Consider the following 21,810-nt stretch of genomic DNA (forward strand, 5'->3'; position numbering starts at 1 on the left):
AGCCAACGTCATGGCTGATGCGCTAAGTCGTAAATCTTATTGTAACAACCTGATGTTACAACAAAGTCAACCGCTTCTCCATGAGGAATTTCGGAAGCTTAACCTTCACATTGTACCTCAAGGTTTTCTTTCCACCTTGGTGGCAAAACCTACCCTTACGAATCAGATTATCAAAGCACAGAAGGTAGATCCGGGAATTTCCCGCATCAAGAGAAACATCCAGAAAGGAGTTGCGAATTGTTTCTCCATTAATGATCAAGGAGTCGTATACTTCGGGAATCGACTAGTGGTTCCCAAAGTGCGAAACCTGAGGCGTTTGATCCTTAAGGAAGCTCATGAATCTCCTCTCACCATTCATCCCGGTAGTACTAAGATGTATCAGGACCTACGCCAGAGGTTCTGGTGGACTAGGATGAAGAGAGAAATTGCTCAGTATATTGCTAATTGCGACGTCTGTCGTCGTGTAAAAGCAGAGCATCAACGGCCTGCTGGCACCCTTCAACCCTTAGCTATTCCTGAATGGAAATGGGATAAAATTGGTATGGATTTCATTACCGGTTTTCCCAGGACCAAGAGAGGGAATAATGCTATTTTCGTCGTGGTCGATCGTCTTTCCAAAGTAGCCCATTTCTTACCTGTTCGTGAGAGTATAACCGCTAGCCAGCTGGCAGACTTATACATCTCCCGAATAGTGTCCCTCCATGGTGTTCCTTTGGAAATCAACTCGGATCGAGGAAGTCTTTTCACCTCTCGATTTTGGGAAAGTTTCCAAAATGCTATGGGAACCCGTCTCTCCTTTAGCACCGCCTTCCACCCTCAGTCGAGTGGTCAAGTGGAACGCGTCAACCAGATTCTAGAAGACATGCTTCGAGCCTCTGTTATCTCATTCGGGATGGACTGGGAGAAGTGCCTTCCATTTGCCGAATTCGCTTACAACAACAGCTATCAATCTAGCTTGGGTACAGCCCCTTTTGAAGTTCTCTATGGACGACGGTGTCGAACACCCCTTAACTGGTCAGAGACCGGGGAAAGACAATTCTTTGGCCCGGATATGATTCAGGAAGCAGAAGAACAAGTTCGTATCGTTCGTGAAAAGTTGAAAACAGCCCAATCTCGTCAAAAGAGTCAATATGACCGAAAACATAAGGCTATGACTTTCGAGGTTGACGAGAAGGCTTATCTTCGGGTCACCCCTCTGAAGGGAACCCATCGTTTCGGTATCAAAGGCAAATTGGCTCCTCGTTACATTGGACCTTTTCGCATTCTCGCCAAACAAGGAGAAGTTGCCTACCAGTTGGAACTACCTCCGCATCTCTCCAGAGTCCACGATGTCTTCCACGTTTCTCAACTCAGGCGTTGCTTCTCGGATCCTATCCGTGAAGTGGACCACGAAACGCTTGATCTCCAAGATAATCTTACATATCGAGAGTACCCCATTCGTATTCTCGATCAAACCGAACGTACCACCCGACGTCATAATATCAAGTTTCTCAAAGTTCAATGGTCGCACCATTCTGAGGATGAAGCAACTTGGGAAAGGGAGGATCGTCTTCGACTTGAGTATCCCGCCTTCTTCCCGGAGGAACCCAAATCTCGGGATGAGATTCTTTTGAGTGGGGGTGAGTTGTCACACCCTAGCTAGTCATGCATCAGAGTGTGTGCATCATGTTTAAAATTCCATTTAACTTGAAATGGGGATTTGTGAAACCCTCAGAATCATTTCTGAAAATGATCCAAATAAAAATTTCTCCAAAAAGGTCCAAGAAAATGCTCATGTTGCTCTCTGAAAATATTGGACAGAGATAAAAATCAAACCAATATTTTTAAGATCTCATAGGTATTTATTTTGGGCATTTGGAATTAATGCATAAATATTTGCATTGGAAATATATTAACTATATATATTAATATATGTCCAAATATTATGCCATTTATAAAGGAGCTCTGGAATGATATATCTAGCTCCTGCAAAAATTGGCATAAGGAAATAAAATGATTTAATGTTTTATTTAAATCAAAACAAATGTCAGAAATTAGAAAAAAACAAAAATAAATAAAAGGAGGAGCTTACCTGGGCTCCTCCCTGTCCGGCCCAGCCAGCTGGCCGGCCCAGCCAGCAGGCGGCCCAGCCCACCACTGCAGCCCTCCGTTGTCTTCCTCCCCTCGCCCCGAAGCTGCTGCGTGCTCGCACGCGCACGGCCACGCGGCCACCTCCTGCTTGCCGACGAGCTCCTGGCCGCGTGGACGACTTCCGCAGGCCGTCCCGATCCCCCTGACCCCCCTCACTCTCCCGTGCACCTCTTCCCTCTCTCCCTGCTTCGCCTCCCTCGCCCCCTCTCTCGAAGCAGAGCGCAGCCGCGGACGCCGTCCGCCGTAGCTGCAGCCACCGCCCTTCCCTCGCTCCCCCGACTAGCCCAGAGGCTCCGCCTCGACCCCCTCTTCCTCCCCACCGATCCACGGGCCTCCGGAAGCCCTGCATCGCCGCCCACGTCGCCGTTCCCCTCCTCGGCCACCGGAGATCGTCGCCGTCGATTCGAGAGCTACCGGACGTCCCCGAGCCCGCTAACCATCCCTGCAGCTCCGCGGTGAGCCGCTGAACCGATTCCCCCTTGCCCCGTCGTCCCTAGCATCCTGTAGTTGCCGTCCCCTTGAGCTCCGAAGCTCACCGCCGCCGTGCCTCGTCGCCGCCGTGGCTGGAGCCGTTGTAGCTCGAAGCCGAGCACACCATCGTGCTCCACACCTCACCAGGAGCACGTAGCACGCACCAACGCCTCCCCTAGCGCCCTGCATCGCCGATCCCGACCGCACCCGAACTCCGGCCGCCGCTCACGAGCTCGCCGTCGTCGGTACCGGCCACCTCAGGCACGGCCACCACCACCATTCGACGCGCGGGAGCAAGGGCTCTCCAACGAGCCCAAGCACGACCTCGCCCGTGCCCTGTAGCGCGTTTCCGTATCGCGCCGCCGTCTCGGGCCTCGCCGGCGTCATGTCGCCGGTGGGTTTGACCTGTTTGACCTGGGGTTTGACCCCCCCAGGGTCACTAACGCGTGGGCCCCGTCGGCCAGGTGGTCAGATTAGTGCTAATCACTATTAGTTAACCCCCTGACACTGACCAGTGGGCCCCAGCGCCACTAATTCCTAATTAGGATTAAATTAACCCTGTTAAACCCCCCTGCCACTGACGTGTGGACCCCACACGTCAGGTTTGACCCCAGCCAGCCGCAGTTGACCACTGACGTCATGCTGACGTCATGCTGGCGCAATATATATATTTCTGGATTTAATATAAATCAGAAAATTACAGAATATTATTTAAACTTCAAAAATTCATAACTTTTATTCTGTAACTCCAAATTGGACAAATTATATATGAAAAATGATCAGAAAAATCCAATCTATCCATCTGTACTATTTTCATGCATGATCAAACAAGTTAAATTGATGTTTTAAGCAGAACAAGGAAAAGCACTTTAAAAGGCCATGTTTGAGTTTGAAATTTGAATCTTTGATTCAAATTGGTTCAAACCCTTCTGGTTTTAGTTGCATTAGCCCAACACACTCATATTACCATGTTTCATGCATGTATCATATTGTTGCACATTGTTTGGTGATGGTTGTGTATCGGTGTCCTTTGCGACAGGTTCTGCCTCCGAGGAGTACCGTGATTACCCTAACGAAGAACCGTATCAGTGCATCGAACCATCAGGCAAGCAACCAACCATTTGATCATATCGATACAATCCCATGTTCTCGCTCCTGCTCTCTTTTACTGCATTAAGACAACGCGTTTCAAACTGCTGTGTGCTACGGTAGTTGAACCCATTTCCTCTGCATGACCTGTCATTGCCACAGTAACTAGATGAAACCCACTAGCATGTGTAGGAGTTGTTTGAGCCATATGTATGTGTTGTTCCTACCTTGCTATGCCTGCTATGCTTAGAGTCGTGTCAGGTCTGGTTCATCTGGGTGATGGGCTAGAGTGAAATGATTATGTCGGTAATGAGAGTGGTGTGGTGAACACGATTTGGTAAAGGTATCGATGAGAGGCCATGTAGGAGTACATGGTGGGTTGTTTCATTGAAGCCGACCTTAAGCACTGAGATCTGTATGTGTGATTTAAGATACAGCTACTACCATGCATTGGGCCCGAAACCAATGGACCCTCTCGGCTTCTTATTCACCCTAGTTCTCCGTCCAGGAGTTGCAAGTAGTTTCTGGTGTTTGTAGCCTACTGGAGGCCGTGGACAGCGCTGACCGTAGGGGTGGGCTGTGATGCGGTAGGTACATGGCCGAGTGTACCGAATACCCGTTAGGTATCTCGGGAACCCTGTTCACATCGTTCGGGGCCGTATGGGAAACCTCGGCCGGACTCCCTGCGGATGGAACCTGGATAGGCGATAAACCTGGACTGGAGGCTTAGGTGATTAGGTAGGTCGTGGCCGACACCCACGTTGGGCTTCCGCTTGAAGGTTGCCGAGTACATGTCGTGTAAACGACGGTAAGTGGTGAGAGCGCGTATGAAGAAGTACACCCCTGCAGGGTTATCATAATCTATTCGAATAGCCGCATCCGCGGTAAAGGACTACTTGGTTGCCTATACAGTTCATAGACAAGTAAATGGAAACTACTAAAAGCCTCAAGATAAGTGTGAGTGCCGAGGATGGCTCTTCCGTAGGAAGACGGAGGTGGATCCTCGGTAGTGTATTGAATTGGTGAGTAGTGGACTCGTGTGCGCAAAACCATTTCAAGTTGAAGTATCGTAGGATAGTCTAGCCAAGAGTCAAAGCTGGCTTGCTGCAATAACTCCACCAACCCTTCTTGATAATATGCATGTATGTAGGATCTGATGTAAGTCTTGCTGAGTACCTTTGTACTCATGTTGCTATAATTTACATTTTTTACAGAAGACGCTGCAACCCCTTCTGATGGGTTCTATGTAGACATTGACATCAACGAGTAGGCTAAAGACCCAGGTGGTGACCCTGAGCTTGTGAAGGACCACATAGTATAGCCAGGCTTTCCAAGCCTCTTTTATTTTACTAGTTGTCTGTACTCAGACAAGTTACTTCCGCTGCTGGTTTGTATGACTGTATGACTTGAATGTTGGGTCGTGAGACCCGTACCTTTGTGTATGTTATGTATGGCTCCCTGAGCCTTAAATAAAGTACTTGTGTCGTAGAGTCATGTTGTGATGCTTCGTTGTATTTGCACATATCGAGCATATTGTGTGTATGATTGAAATGCTTGGTATGTGTGGGATCTGACTATCTAGTTGTTTATCTTTAGTAGCCTCTCTTACCGGGAAATGTCTCCTAGTGTTACCGCTGAGCCATGGTAGCTTGCTACTGCTCTGGAACACTTAGGCTGGCCGGCATGTGTCCTTCCTCGTTCCGGTGTCTGTCCCTTCGGGGAAATGTCACGCATTGAGTACCGGAGTCCTGTTAGCCCGCTACAGCCCGGTTTACCGGAGTCCTGCTAGCCCAGTGCTACAGCCCGGACCCACTTGCTGTTGACCGACACGTTCGAAGCTGGGTCATGGATGCCTGTCCCTGTAAGTCTGTGCCACTTTGGGTTTACGACTAGTCATGTCAGCCCGGGCTCCTTATCATATGGATGCTAGCGACACTATCATATACGTGAGCCAAAAGGCGCAAACGGTCCCGGGCAAAGGTAAGGCGACACCCGTGGGGATACCGTGCGTGAGGCCGCAAAGTGATATGAGGTGTTACCGGCTAGATCGATGTGACATCGAGTCGGGGTCCTGACACCAACTTTGACAACCAGTGTATGTGATATGCTGCTTTGTTCCCTATATTTGCACTGGTGGCGAACTTTGATGCCCAGTGGATGTAATATGTGTAATAGCCGTGATAGCCTACCGTAAGTTGCTTGCTTATTTATTTCCTTGTTGTCTTGTTTATTTGTTAGCTTGTAGTCAGTGCAGTTCTTTTTCCGCGGTTTACTACTGGCCGCAATAACCTATTTTCTAAAACTAGGCCACAATAACCATGGGCTACATATTTACTGTAGTTACCATGGACCTCCTACGGGCCGTAGAAACAATGGGCCTTCTAAGGGTCGTAGAAACAATGGGCCTTCTATGGGCCGTAGCATCAATGGGCCTTCTATGAGCCGTATGATCGATCGGCCAAACATGGGCCAATAATAGACCGCATTATGGGCCATAAACGGGCTAGATTTGGAATCGTCCGTTCATGGGCCGACCATAATGGGCCATCGTTAATCGGTCATATTTGATGAAGCTATGAAAATGGTCCAACGGATTAACGGGCCACAAACGGGCCGATTGTAACCACGGGCTGGATTTGGCCCACAAGCAGAAAAGGCCAGTAACGGGCCGTAAGTAACCGAATGCTGGAAATGATCCCAAGAATAAATGGGCCCTGAGAAGGCCGAAAGATAACACGGGTTGGAAACGGCCCAATGGAATAATGGGACGTTAATGGGTATAAGGCGGTGGTACACTGTTCATTGCAGGCCAGATTCACCACGGGCCGTTAATGGGCCAAGAATTACAAATGGCCTCGTATGGGCCGAAAGACATCATGGGCCATACATGGGCCGGAAGTTACAATGGCTGGAATCATATTGGACGGCCCAGATGAAGCTACTGGGCTTAATTCCGATAGGCCATAATGGGTCATGAGTTAGCGGGCCATATATGGGCTATATACGAACAGACCGTTAACAGGCTTTCTGTGGGCTGGCCCGTTACCTTTTGACCAAGTCAAACGGGCCGGCCTTTTCACCTGAATGGGCCTCTGTTGGGTTGTGCCACGTGTCGACGTATCATAGGCGTCTCCTGTCCAATGAATGGATGACATCTGTCCCAATGGTGAGCCAACACGTGTTCCCTCCGGCCAATGACAATTTTATACGTGGAAAATCCTCATTGGTCCTGGCTGTTAACGGGTTATCGGATCCAAAACCAGACCCGATAGCTTAACGGCGACCCATTATGGTCGATGCCACATGTCGGTTACCCTTGACGAAAACATTTCCATGACGAGCCATTTATCGTCCTAGAAGTCGACACTTCCGTGATGATAATTTTTGTAACGTCAAGGAACACTTCTACGACAGCACAGGTATGACTATCTTGATTCTATCGTAGTCCAGGAGTCCGGCTGAAGGCATAGTTCGGCTATCCGAACACCCCCTAATCCAGGACTCCCTCAGTAGCCCCTGAACCAGGCTTCAATGATGACGAGTCCGGCGCGCAAATTGTCTTCGGCATTGCAAGGTGGGTTCCCCCTCCAAGTACTTCATAGAAGATTTTGAACACAAAGATAGTGTCCGCCTCTGCAAAATAAGTTTCCACATATTGCCATAGAGAGAATAATAATATTAACACAAATCTAATCTGCTGACGTATTCCGTGGTGCGACACGCCATGGCCAAGCCTTTATCCATTTAATTATCCCACCTCAGCGCGTTGTGCGAGGCGATTTCCTTGGCACGTCTTGTTGAAGCAGAGATCGTGTCCCCTCATTTCAGGATTCTCATCAATACGGGCGTGGGTAACCCAACCGCGCCTTTGATTACGGCGCTTGGAGATAAGCAAGTTTTACCAGGCTGGTGGGGACACATAACCGCGTCCACCCATATAAGGGGATAAGGATCCACCTTTTTACCCACGCCTTCTTCCTCCTCTGCCTATCCATTCTTGCGCACTCGACCTCCAGCGCCCAAGTCCTCACTACCACCTCGACCTTCTCCAGTCATGTCCGGAGCGGGAGGCAAGTGGATGGTCTCCTCCGTCACGGAGGGACACATAAAAAAGCTGAGGAAGACCGGATATCTGGCCAGCGACATCGCGCACCGACTCCCCGAGAAGGGGCAGCTCATCCCCACTCCTAGGCCCCATGAGAGGGTGGTATTTCTCCCCCATTTTCTCCATGGACTGGGCTTCCCTCTGCATCCATTTGTCCGGGGGCTCATGTTCTACTACGGCCTGGATTTCCACGATCTGGCCCCGAACTTTGTCCTCAACATCTCGGCGTTTATCGTTGTGTGCGAGTCTTTCCTCCGCATCCGCCCTCATTTCGGCTTATGGCTAAATACCTTCAACGTTAAGCCGAAGGTGGTGCGCGGCAGCCAGGTGGAGTGTGGCGGTGCCATGGTTGGCAAGATGGCCAACGTCCTGTGGCTCGAGGGCTCCTCGGTAGTGTATTGAAGTGGTGAGTAGTGGACTCGTGTGCGCAAAACCATTTCAAGTTGGAGTATCGTAGGATAGCCTAGCCAAGAGTCAAAGCTGGCTTGCTGCAATAACTCCACCAACCCTTCTTGATAATGTGCATGTATGTAGGATCTGATGTAAGTCTTGCTGAGTACCTTTGTACTCATGTTGCTATAATTTACATTTTTACAGAAGACGCTGCAACCCCTTCTGATGGGTTCTATGTAGACGTTGACATCAACGAGTAGGCTAAAGACCCAGGTGGTGACCCTGAGCTTGTGAAGGACCTTGTAGTATAGCTAGGCTTCCAAGCCTCCTTTATTTTACTAGTTGTCTGTACTCAGACAAGTTACTTCCGCTGCTGGTTTGTATGACTGTATGACTTGTATGTTGGGTCGTGAGACCCGTACCTTTGTGTATGTTATGTATGGCTCCCTGAGCCTTAAATAAAGTACTTGTGTCGTAGAGTCATGTTGTGATGCTTCGTTGTATTTGCACATATCGAGCATATTGTGTGTATGATTGAAATGCTTGGTATGTGTGGGATCTGACTATCTAGTTGTTTATCTTTAGTAGCCTCTCTTACCGGAAAATGTCTCCTAGTGTTACCGCTGAGCCATGGTAGCTTGCTACTGCTCTGGAACACTTAGGCTGGCCGGCATGTGTCCTTCTTCGTTCCTGTGTCTGTCCCTTCGGGGAAATGTCACGCTTTGAGTACCGGAGTCCTGTTAGCCCGCTACAGCCCGGTTTACCGGAGTCCTGCTAGCCCAGTGCTACAGCCCGGACCCACTTGCTGATGACCGACACGTTCGAAGCTGGGTCATGGATGCCTGTCCCTGTAAGTCTGTGCCACTTTGGGTTTACGACTAGTCATGTCAGCCCGGGCTCCTTATCATATGGATGCTAGCGACACTATCATATACGTGAGCCAAAAGGCGCAAACGGTCCCGGGCAAAGGTAAGGCGACACCCGTGGGGATACCGTGTGTGAGGCCGCAAAGTGATATGAGGTGTTACCGGCTAGATCGATGTGACATCGAGTCGGGGTCCTGACATGAAGCGCTGGAGGTACTTATGCAACATCTCCCCAGGCTGCTGCTTGACGTTACACAGGTCGCCCGCAGCCGGCGGACGGTCGCGAGTGCCCTGGAAGTTGGCGATGAAGCATCTGTGCATCTCCACCCAGGAAGAAACCAACCCCTCGGTCAGGTTCAGGAGCCAAGAATGCGTGCCATCCTTGAAGGCCATTGGAAACCAGTTTGCCATGATCTTCTCGTCGTTGTTGGCTGCCTCGATGCTCAGCTCGTAGAGCTATAGGGACTTGGTGGGGTCTGCGGTGCCGTCGTAGCGTGGAGGCAGGTCAAGCTTGAACTTTCTCGGCCAGACGATGTTGCGGAGCTCTGTAGTGAATGCACGGCATCCTGCCATGGACAATGGAGGTCGTCTAGTGGGTGGAATGTAGTCTTGGTGCACGCGTGCCACCACCTACTGTGGCGGCTCGTGAGCCTGGTGCTGGGGCGCTGGAAGCACGCACGCCTCTCCTTGGGGACGTTGAAACACCTAGCAGCTCACGTCGTCCCAAGCCGGTGTCGGGCATTGCGGGTCGCGCCGTGGAGCCACATGCATTGGCTCCACGATGGCGCCCGGGCCGGAGGAGGAGGAGGAGCCCCGTGCGCGACGTCGCCCGCTGCAGGTGGTTGCTGAGGCACCGAGTGAGCCGGCCCGTCGGAGCCCCCGTGCGTGACGCTGATGGGCTCGGTAATGCGCTCGAGCCACTCCTTGTAGAGGTCACCCACTGGGCGGTAGCGAAGGAGCTCCTGCACCGTGAGAAGAGCAGCCTGCGCGTCCACCTAGTCGCAGCGCGCGTGGGATGACGAAGCTGCTGGGGTGAGTGACGGATAGCAGTGCGGCCATCACGGTGCACCAACGGGTGCAACGATGAAGCTTGCTGCTCATGGCCGGCATGGCGTGTGGCGGAGTTGGCCACCGGAGAAGGAGCGCGGCGCGCGCAGCCGTTAACCGCTGGAGCCGTCTGAGCGATGCGGGCGGCGACCGTGGCCCGACGCTCAGCGCGAGCCCTGCGCGCGTCGGCCATGGAGATGTCGGAGAAGTGGCGGATCAAACGACGGAAGAGAGGATCCGACGCACCCCTACCTGGTACGCCAAATGTCGGATTTCGGGGTCCGTCAACCCGTGAGAGGTTCGAACACTGGGTGCGTGCGGAGATCTCAACCTGCCCAGCCTGCCTACTCGCGATCCTCCCTAGCCTAGCGCGAAGAGCTCACAGAGAAACGAAGACACATAGGTTTATACTGGTTCGGGCCACCATTGTGGTGTAATACCCTACTCAAGTGTGGTGCGGTGGATTGCTTCGAGGGGCTATGGATGAACTAGTTACAAGGATGAACAAGCCTCAGGAGGTGAGGTGTTCTTGAGCTGGTGTGATGCTCTGGGGGGGAATCGATCTCTCTCTATGGTGGTGGCTAAGTCCTATATATAGTTCCTTGGTCCTCCTCCCAAATATGAGCGAGAAGGGACTCCACAACGACGGGATTTGAGAGGGGACAAGTAGTACAGTCTATCCTGACAAAAGTAGTCTTCGCCTGCGGAAAGCCTTTGGCCGTGAAGCTGCGGTGGACTCGGTGATGACATCAGTCCTGCCGTCCTGGCGGTCTTGGTCACGTTGCACCAGAATGGAAACCTTTGGTTGATTCCTCGGGACTCCGCGCATGTGGCTTGCCTCCCTTGCACCAAAGAGGAAACCTGCACCCTGCGCCCGCCTGGCGCCCTCCTGGCCTTGGTCGTCATGGCTCACATCAGCCGAGCCTCATGAGGTAGCCGCATAGATCTCTCTGCCCCTTAGGAGCCCTCCTGAGGAGGCCGACTCCTTCGAGGGTCTTAGCGTCGTCCGCCTCGTGAGGCTTGGCCCCTCGCGAGGGTCTGGCTGTGTTGTTGTTGAAGCTAGGCCATACCAGGCCATCGATGGAGCGACGTGGTGAGCCGCAGGCAGGCAGGACTGGATACCCCCAAGTCCAGGACGCCGACATATGCAAAACCACAAGCTTGGGGATGCTATGTTTTATGAAGATGATATGTTTAGTCCCCCAAGTTTTGATGAGAATATTTATTATGATAAAAGCATGCTTCCTATTTGTGATGATTATATTGATGAAAGTGGGTTTGGAAGAGTGTCAACTTTAGGAAGTAATGATCCCACTATTTTGGAGGATGTTGAATATTATTGTGATAATTATGAAAGTGGATTTGGAGAGGTCATGACTTTATTTAGTGATGAATCCACTAGTTCGGAAGAGGTTCCAATTGATTATGAGAACAAAGTTGGTATCTATGATCATTATTGTGATGAATTGTATGCTATTAGGAATAATTATAACCATGAAACTTGTCATCATGATTTTAGTTTTCAATTGGATTATGCCTCACATGATAATTATTTTGTTGAGTTTGCTCCCACTACTATTCCTGAGAAGAAATTTGCTTATGTGGAGAGTAGTAAATTTTCTATGCTTGTAGATGATGAAAAGAATGCTTTATGTGATGGCTATACTCTTGAATTCATTCATGATGCTACTGAAAATTATTATGAGAGAGTAATATATGCTTGTAGGAATTGCAATAATATCAAGTTTCCTCTCTATGTGCTTAAAGTTTTGAAGTTATGCTTGTTTTGCCTTCCTATGCTAGTAGATTCTTGTTCCCATAAGTTGTTTGCTCACAAAATCCCTATACATAGGAAGTGGGTTATACTTAAATGTGTTAGTCATATTCTTCATGATGCTCCTGTTATGTTTCAATTCTTATCTTTTATGTGAGCATCATTGAAATCATCATGCCTAGGTAGGGCCATTAAACGTTAGCGCTTGTTGGGAGGCAACCCAATTTTATTTTTGTTCTTTGCTTTTTGTTCATGTTTAGTAATAAATAATTCATCTAGCCTCTGCTTAGATGTGGTTTTATGTTTTAATTAGTGTTTGTGCCAAGTAGAACCTTTGGGAAGACTTGGGTCAAGTCTATGCGATCTTGCTGTAAAAAAATAGAAACTTTTGCGCTCACAAGATTAGCTTCCATGTTTTACTGGAGAGTGATTTTAGGTTTATTCTTTTTGAAGATGATTAATAGACAAATTCCTCAGGCCCACCAATTTATTTCAGAATTTTTGGAGTTCCAGAAGTATTCGAATTATATAGATTACTACAGACTGTTCTGTTTTTGACAGATTCTGGTTTCATTGTGTTGTTTGCTTATTTTCATGAATCTATGAGTAGTATTGGAGGGTATGAACCATGTAGAAGTTGTAATATAGTTGATATTACACCAGTATGAATTTAGAATGAGTTCACAACAGTACCTAAGTGGTGATTTATTTTCTTATACTAACGGAGCTTACGAGTTTTCTGTTGAGTTTTGTGTTGTGAAGTTTTCAAGTTTTGGGTAAAGATTCGATGGACTATGGAATAAGGAGTGGCAAGAGCCTAAGCTTGGGAATGCCCAGGGCACCCCAAGGTAATATTCAAGGACAACTAAGAGCCTAAGCTTGGGGATGCCCCGGATGGCATCCCCTCTTTCGTCTTCATTCATCGGTAACTTTACTTGGAGCTATATTTTTATTCACCACACGATATGTGTTTTGCTTGGAGCGTCATGTCATTTTATTTTGTTTTGCTTGTTGTTTGTATAAAATACCAAGATCTAAAATTATTAAATGTTAGAGAGTCTTCACATAGTTGCATAATTAGTTGACTAGTCATTGATCTTCACTTATATCTTTCGGAGTAGTTTGTCATTTGCTCTAGTGCTTCACGTATATCTTTTTAGAGCACAGTGGTGGTTTTATTTTGAGGAAATAGATGAACTCTCATGCTTCACTTATATTATTTTGAGAGTCTTTAGAACAGCATGGTAATTTGATTTGGTTACAAAATTAGTCCTAATATGATGGGCATCCAAGTTGGGTAAAATAAAAACTTTCATATGGAGTGCATTAAACCCTATGATAAATTTGATACTTGATAATTGTTTTGAGATATAAAGGTGGTAATGTTAGAGTCATGCTAGTTCGGTAATTATGAAATTGAGGAATACTTGTGTTAAAGTTGGCAAGTCCCGTAGCATGCACGTATGGTGAACGTTGTGTGACAAATTTGAAGCATGGGGTGTTCTTTGATTGCCTTCCTTATGAGTGGAGGTCGGGATCGCGCGATGGTTAACTCCTTCCAACGCTTCCCCTAGGAGCATGCGTAGTATTACTGTGCTTCGAGGGCTACTAAACTTTTGCAATAAGTATATGAGTTCTTCATGACTAATGTGAGTCCATGGATTATATGCACTCTTACCCTTCCGCAATTTTCTAGCCTCTATGGTACCGTGCATTGCCCTTTCTCACCTTGAGAGTTGGTGCAAACTTCGCCAGTGCATCCAAACCCCGGGAAACGATACGCTCTATCACATATAAACCTCCTCATATCTTCCTCAAAACAGCCACCATAACTACCTATTATGGCATTTCATAGCCATTCCGAGATATATTGCCATGCAACTTTCCACCGTTTCGTTTATTATTACATGCTCCATCATTGTCATATTGCTTTGCATGATCATGTAGTTGACATCGTATTCGTGGCAAAGCCATCATTCTTAATTTTTTCACATATGTCCCTCTTGATTCATTGCATATCCCGGTACACCGTCGGAGGCATTCAGATAGAGTCATATCTTGTTCTATGTATCGAGTTGTAATTCTTGAGTTGTAAGTAAATAAAATTGTGATGATCTTCATTATTAGAGCATTGTTCCAGTGAGGAAAGGATGATGGAGACTATGATTCCCCCACAAGTCGGGATGAGACTCCGGACAAAATAAAAAAAGAGAGAGAGAGAAAAATAGGCCAAAGAAGCCCAAATAAAAAAAAGGGGAGAGAAAAAAAAGAGGCCAAAGAAGCCCAAATAAAAAAATAATGAGATAAAAAGAGAGAAGGGACAATGTTACTATCCTTTTACCAAACTTGTGCTTCAAAATAGCACCATGTTGTTCCTAGAGAGAGTCTCTTGAGTTATCACTTTCATATACTAGTGGGAATTTTTCATTATAGAACTTGGCTTGTACATTCCAACGATGGGCTTACTCAAAATGCCCTAGGTCTTCGTGAGCAGGCAAGTTGGATGCACACCCACTTAGTTTCTTTTTGACGATCTTTCATACATTTATAGCTCTAGTGCATCTGTTGCATGTCAATCCCTACTCCTCGTATTGACATCAATTGATGGGCATCTCCATAGCCCGTTGATTAGCTGCATCAATGTGAGACTTTCTCCTTTTTTGTTTTCTCACATAATCCCTATCATCATACTCTACTCCACCCATAGTGCTATGTCCATGGCTTACGCTCATGTATTGCGTGAGGGTTGAAAAGGCCGAAGTGCGTTAAAAAGTATGAACCAATTGTTTGGCTGAAACCGGGGTTGTGCATGATGGGAGCATATTGTGTGACGAAAATGAAGCATGACAAAACTATATGATTTTGTAGGGATAAGCTTTCTTTGGCTATGCTATTTTGATAAGACATAAACTGCTTGGTTAGCATGCTTGAAGTATTACTATTTTTATGTCAATATTAAACTTTTGTTTTTAATCTTATGGATCTGAATATTCTTGCCACAATAAAGAAGATTACATTGATAAATATGTTAGGTAGCATTCCACATCGAAAATTATGTTTTTATCATTTACCTACTCGAGGATGAGCAGGAATTAAGCTTGGGGATGCTTGATACGTCTCCAACGTATCTATAATTTTTGGTTGCTCCAAGCTATTATACTATCTGTTTTGGATGTTTAATGGGCTTTATTATACACTTTCATATTATTTTTTGGGACCAACCTATTAACTGAAGGGTCAGTGCAAATTGTTGTTTCTTTGCCTATTTCAGTGTTTCGCAGAAAAGGAATATCAAACGGAATCCAAATATAATGAAACCTTCGGGAGAGTGATTTTTGGAACAAACGTGATCCAGAGGACTTGGATTGGACGTCAAGAAAGAAGCGAGGAGGCCACGAGGCAGGGCGGCGCGCCTGCCCCCTGGGCGCGCCCCCATCCTCGTGGGCCCCTCGCAGCTCCACCGACCTACTTCTTCCTCCTATATATACCCATATACCCCGAAAACAACCAAGAGCACCATAGATCGGGAGTTCCGCCGACGCAAGCCTCTGTAGCCACCAAAAACCAATCGGGGCCCTGTTTCGGCACCATCCCAGAGGGGGATCCCTCACCGATGGGCATCTTCTTCATACGGGCACTCTTCGTGACGAGGAGGGAGTAGTTCACCCTCGGGGCTGAGGGTATGTACCAGTAGCTATGTGTTTGATCTCTCTCTCGTGTTCTTGATTTTGCACGATCTTGATGTATCGATAGCTTTGCTATTATAGTTGGATCTTATGATGTTTCTCCCCCTGTACTCTCTTGTAATGGATTGAGTTTTCCCTTTTAAGTTATCTTATCAGATTGAGTTTTGAGGATTTGAGAACACTTGATGTATGTCTTGCATGTGCTTATTTGTGCTGACAACAGGATATTCACGTGATCTACTTGATGTATGTTTTGGTGATCAACTTGCGGGTTCAGTGACCTTGTGAACTTATGCATAGGGGTTGGCACACGTTTGCGTCTTGACTCTTTGATAGAAACTTTGAGGCACTCTTTGAAGTACTTTGTGTTGGTTGAATAGATGAATCTGAGATTGTGTGATACATATCGTATAATCATGCCCATGGATACTTGAGGTGACATTGGAGTATCTAGGCGACATTAGGGTTTTGGTTGATTTGTGTCTTAAAGTGTTATTCTAGTACGAAATCTATGATAGATCGAACAGAAAGAATAGCTTCATCTTATTTTACTACAGACTCTTGAATAGATCGATCAGAAAAGATCACTTTGAGGTGGTTTCGTACCCTACAATAATCTCTTCGTTTGTTCTACGCTATTAGGGACTTTGGAGTGACTCTTTGTTGCATGTTGAGGGATTGTTATATGATCCAATTATGTTATTATCGTTGAGAGAACTTGCACTAGTGAAAGTATGAACCCTAGGCCTTGTTTCGAAGCATTGCAATATCGTTTGTGCTCACTTTTACCACTTGTTACCTTGCTGTTTTTATATTTTCAGATTACAAATACTCATATCTACCATCCATATTGCACTTGTATCACCATCTCTTCGCCGAACTGGTGCACTTATACAATTTACCATTGTATTCGGTGTGTTGGGGACACAAGATGTCGGATGTCGGGTTCCGGCAAAACCCTTAAGGTTCGAACTCTGGGGTGCGCACGAAGATCTTCTCCCTACCGAAACACGCCCACAACCTTGCCGCGATTCTAAGCTAGCACGATGAACAACACAAGGGACACAAGATTTATATAGGTTCGGGCCACCGTTGTGGTGTAATACCCTACTCCTGTGTGTGGTGTGGTGGATTGCCTCTTGGGCTGATGATGAACAGTACAGAGGAAGAACAGCCTCGCGAGACGTGTTCTTGTGGTGGTGAGGTGTTCTGCTTAGGAAGGATTTGATCGGATCCCCTTCTACTGTGGTGTGTATCTCTATTTATAGAGGCCCTGGTCCTCTTCCCGAATATTGAGGAGGAAGGAAGCCACCAACTGCCATTTTGAAAGGGGACAACTAGTACGAGCTATCCTAACTAAACATGGTCTTCGATTGCCAAAGTCACTGGTGATGACGTCGTCTTGGGCTCCATGGTGACCTCCGTCCTGCCGCTCTGTTAGCCTTGGTCTCGTTGCATCGATATGGAAACCTTTGCTTGATGCCTCAGTACTCCGTGCTTGCGCTTGCCCCTTTGCACCAAAGAGGAAACAAGGACACTCCGCAGGCCGGCGCCCGCCTGGCGCCCACCTGGTCTTGATCGTCATGGCTTGCGTCATGAGCACCTCGCGAGGTACCCCTTGCCTTGATCTCTCCGCATCCTCGCGAGCCTGCCTGGTGAGGCTGCCCCTGAGGAGGCCTTGCGTTGTCCGCCCCGTGAGGCTTGGCCCCTTGCGAGGGTCTTCAACTTGGGTTAATGAAGACGGGCCGCACTAGGCCGCTAGTGAGCCACGCTGCAGGCCGTAGGCAGGCAAGTCTGGGGACCCCCGTTCCCAAAACGCCGACAGTAGCCCCCAGGCCCAAGGCGTGCTCGGACTTGGCTTAGCAGCGAAGCCAAAGGGCAAGTGCGGAGCGCCACGGGCCCTAATTGCCTGCGGCCTTGGTCACTGTGTGGCGGTTGATTGGATGTGGGCATCTCCGCTTCCCCATGCTGCCTCGGCAACTGCCCGATTTAACGAGTCCCTGCTGCATGCAAAAAGGGTCATCATTACTTGTGATCGTGGAGGTCGATGGTTGGCCTCCCCTTGACTATATGTACGGAGAGGCATGAGCCCCCATTGTCCATCTCTTCTCGCTCCGCCTGCTTCTTCTCCCTTGCTCCTCCTCCATTCTTGATGCCAATGGCACCGATCCACCGGTTCTCAGCCGAAGAGAAAGGAAAGCCCCCCCGGAAGGGGCCTGACCCGCTCCCACCGAAGAAACAACCGGTCCATGGCCGCCGTGACGAGGTTGTGAGGCCGGAGATGACGAGGACTTGGTGCGAGCGGCCACCTCCTGGGTTCCCGCTACCCTTGTACGCCCGGTCCGAGGGCCCTGGAGAAGGAGATGGCGGGTGACGGTGTCTGTGATGCCGGTGACGTCGACGAGCCATGGCGGCGCGCGCCGTTGCTCCTGGATTCCACGCTGCGGACTCCTCTTGCGAGCTCGTGCTCCACACCGCGATGCCTCCAAGCACCTGGATCCGCTTCCCCCCATTCTTCGCCTTCGAGATGCCGTCGAGGGGGCCTCTCGAGCTTTGGCTACAGCACGCCGACTGCAGCACTCCGGCGACCGATGCGGAGGTTGAAGTCATCGCTTCGGGCTAAGTCTTTATGACCCGAGGCTGGGGCGAGATCGCCCGGGTCTGCCGAACAGGGGCTGCCCTCGTGATTCATTTCGAATACGATGGCGCCTCCTTAATGTTCTTCAAGGTCTTCGACGCAGAAGGCCGCCGGCTGGAGTGCTACCCCAGAGGAAGCAGCCAAGACATCGACGTGGCAAGGGCTAGGCCTGCCACCCGCTTCCCCAACGGCTCCTCTAGCAGCAGTGGTGATGCTTGGGAGTCCAGTGACTCTCCCGAGCTCTTCACGACTCTGGAGACGAGCAACGACAGCTACGTGCCCTAGAGCTCGCGTCGTGCTCGGAGTAAGGAGGTTGCATTAGGACGCTAGCGCGACTGATCTGGATGGGGTTGGAGCTGGCCTCCCATGGCCCACTGTTGATGATGGCGTCGGCCAAGGAGGCGCGTGTAGTTAGGTCTCTTTAGGATTCGCGTCTTTTGTTCCCTGCGAGGAATCGAGAAAAAACCCAGTGGGGGCCTGTAAAGTGTCCGCGATGTCTTTTGTTGATATTATCCTTATTATGAAGTGGTGCAAATGCTTGTTCTGTCCCAGCTTGGTTCCCCCTTTCTAACCTCATGACAACTTGGTGCTCTACGCTGGCAGGTCCCCGGGAAGGCTTCAGCCGTCGCTGGTATGCCAGGTCGCGGTGCCGTGGTCAAGGCCAGGAGGTGAGCGGCCCGAGGTCCAGTAAGAGCCCCTGAGGCGCGATGCTCAGGAGGTCCCCTTTAGTGCACAAGCAGTCGTCGAAAGATGAGAAAGGAAGGCAACATCGCTGTTGCAGAGCCGCATTAAGTGGAGATTTTGTGTCGCTTCAGTCAGCTATTCCTAGTGCGAAACTATCTCAAAAACATGGAGTCGTTCCTTCGCATTGCTCCGGACTTGGACGTCGGCCACTGGGATGCAGCTGGGTTAGGCCATCGCGAGCTTCCTCTCTCTTGCCCACACTCTCCTTAGTGCTCTACGTCCTCAGGTCCCAGCCCTCGAGCGAACTTAGCCGCCACTGGTATGCCAGGTCGCGATGCCGTGGACAAGGCCAGGGGGTGAGGGCTGGAGACCCAGTAAGAGCTCCTGAGTCGCAATGCTCAGGAGCCCCCCTTTTAACGTGCAAGCGGATCACACGGGAAAGAAAGAGAGAGCTCGTGGTGCCATCCGCTGTTGACCTCAGGAGGTTCCTGCAATCCAACACGAGAAGAGCAGGGGTTGCCATTATGATTGCCGGCCGATCATTGGTTGCTCCAAGAGAGTGGTGAGGGCATTGAGGGCCTAGTGAGGTGGCACTTGCGGGGCTGTCGCGGGCCAGAGCTCGGCCACTCAGATTTGTTGACGTTGCAGGGACGGACCCATGCGCAAGCGTCGTGCCAGCGTGAGCGGCTCCAAAGGTAGGTGTCAATTGAGCAGGCGATAATCATAGGCAGGTTAAGCATGAAAGGCAAATCAACTTGGATAAATGCAGGAGGGATACATGCCGCTGGGTCAGGCCCGAGTAGCTTGGGGATGATGCAGCACGAGGGGTGCCCCAGCATGGTAAATTAAAGAAATAAGAAAAAGGGATACACGCCGCAGGGACAGACCCATGCGACTTGGGAATGATTCAGCCCTGAGGCCGCTCCCAGCTGAAATGAACTCGAAAGATGTCACCTGATACCATTGTAGAGGGGGTGTTGAGTAGCTTAAGATGCGCCGTGAAGAGACCGATCCTCACGAACCACCGGATCCCTGAGCCTCGGGAGGCTCTGGGGGCCCCGGTGGTTCCTCGAGGACCATCTCCATCTCCGCCAGGACCGCGCAATGCGTGGCCTCCTGAGCTGCCAAAATGCTCCGCAGATGGCGCTGGTGAGTAGCAGCCGCGTTCGACAGGCCGAAAGGCATGCGAACGTAGGTGTGCGGCGGACCCTCGCAACGTCCCATGCGTGAGGGCCAGAAGCGCTCCTGAGACGGGCTCGGTTGAGCCCTGGGTAGTCAATGCAGACGCGCAGCACGCCATCCTCGCCTGGATGGGGAGCTACGCCAGGTAAATGGCGATCGCCGCATATGACTCTTGATTCCCGAAGCTCCTAAGTGATCTTGGTGATGAACTCCTGAGGCTTGGGCTTTCCTTGCCCCATGCCTTCCTGAGGGAAACATGCTGCAAAGCACGCCTCTAAGCGGTACCCGAGAGGCTCCCTCGTGATCTTGGCAAAGTCTGAGGCCCTCCAGAAGAGAGCCCCCGAGCCCTGCCCGAGGAGGGCGCCAGGCGCGCTTTCCTATGTGATGGAGGGAGGCTCTCCTTGCACGGGCGCGGATCCTGATGCGATGCTTCCTAAGGTGCCAACCTCCTGAGGCCTTGAGCTAGGAGATGTCTTCTTCTTCTTGGGAACTGCCTCAGGAGGGTTCTCGCCCTTGCTGTTTGGGTCCTCGATCGATGCAGCTTGAAAGGCGCGCTCGAGGGAGCACATCGCATCCTTCTCTTCGCAGGGGACTGTGATGATTCCGCCGCTTCCTGGCATCTTGAGGACATTGTAGCCATGGTGGGTCACCGCCATGAACTTGGCCAGGGCTGGATACCCGAGGATGGCATTTTATGGCAGGCGAATGTGGGCAACGTTGAAGTTGACCAGCTCCGTCCGGAAGTTGTCGTGGGTGCCAAAGGCCACAGGAAGGCGGATCTACCCCAAGGTGCTGGAGGAACCCCCCCCAACGCCCGAAAAGGGCTTGCTGGGTCGGAGCCGTTCCAGTTGTACATGGAGGAGGCTAAAGGCCTCCACCGGGAGCATGTTGAGGCTGGCGCCGCCGTTGATGAGGGTCTTGGGGACGGCCACCTGGCAGGTGGTGGGCGTGCAAAGCATTGGGAGCGCATCCGAGTAGGCGATGTTGACGGGGTGATCGTCTGATTTGAAGGTCAGGTCGGCCTTGGGTGCCGCCCAACCCGGAGGAGCTCCCTGCCGCGTGAGGGCGGCGCCGATCTGGCGGAAGAACGGCTTGACGTGGAGGCCCGAGGGTGGCACCTGCGAGCCACCCAGGAGAGCTGTGATGACCGGGGGCGCCGGCACAACGTTCTGGGTGAGGAAAAGGTTGCGCATCTCCTCCCAGGAGGCCATAGAAGATGTTGGCAGGTGGAGCAGCCAAACGAGCAGGACGCCGGTGAGGGCCATGGGAAACCAGTTGCCCATGACCTTGTCGTCGCCTCCGGACTAGAGGACGGCCTCTTGGTATGCTAGCAGGAAAGCCAGCGGATCCGTCGCACTGTTGTAGCGTGGCGGCATGTCTTGCTTGAACGTGTGCGGCCATTGCACCTGCCGCAAGGCGGGGGCCAAGGCTCAGAGCCCCTTGGCCCCAGCGCTGGCGTCGGCCGCCGGAGTCGAAGGAGCATTGTCCGCCATGAGGGTGAAGTGCGGTGTTGGTGGAGAGCGAGCCGACGGAAGGGAGAGCTCCGGCGCACCCCTACCTCGCGCGCCAAATGTCGGATATCGGGTTCCGGCAAAACCCTTAAGTTTGGAACTCTGGGGTGCGCACGAAGATCTTCTCCCTACCAAAACACGCCCACAACCTCGCCGCGATTCTAAGATAGCACGATGAACAACACAAGAGATACAAGATTTATACAGGTTCAGGCCACCGTTCTATTGTAATAC

This window comes from Triticum aestivum, chromosome 2B (assembly GCF_018294505.1).
Source record: "Triticum aestivum cultivar Chinese Spring chromosome 2B, IWGSC CS RefSeq v2.1, whole genome shotgun sequence".
Lineage (NCBI taxonomy): Eukaryota > Viridiplantae > Streptophyta > Magnoliopsida > Poales > Poaceae > Triticum > Triticum aestivum.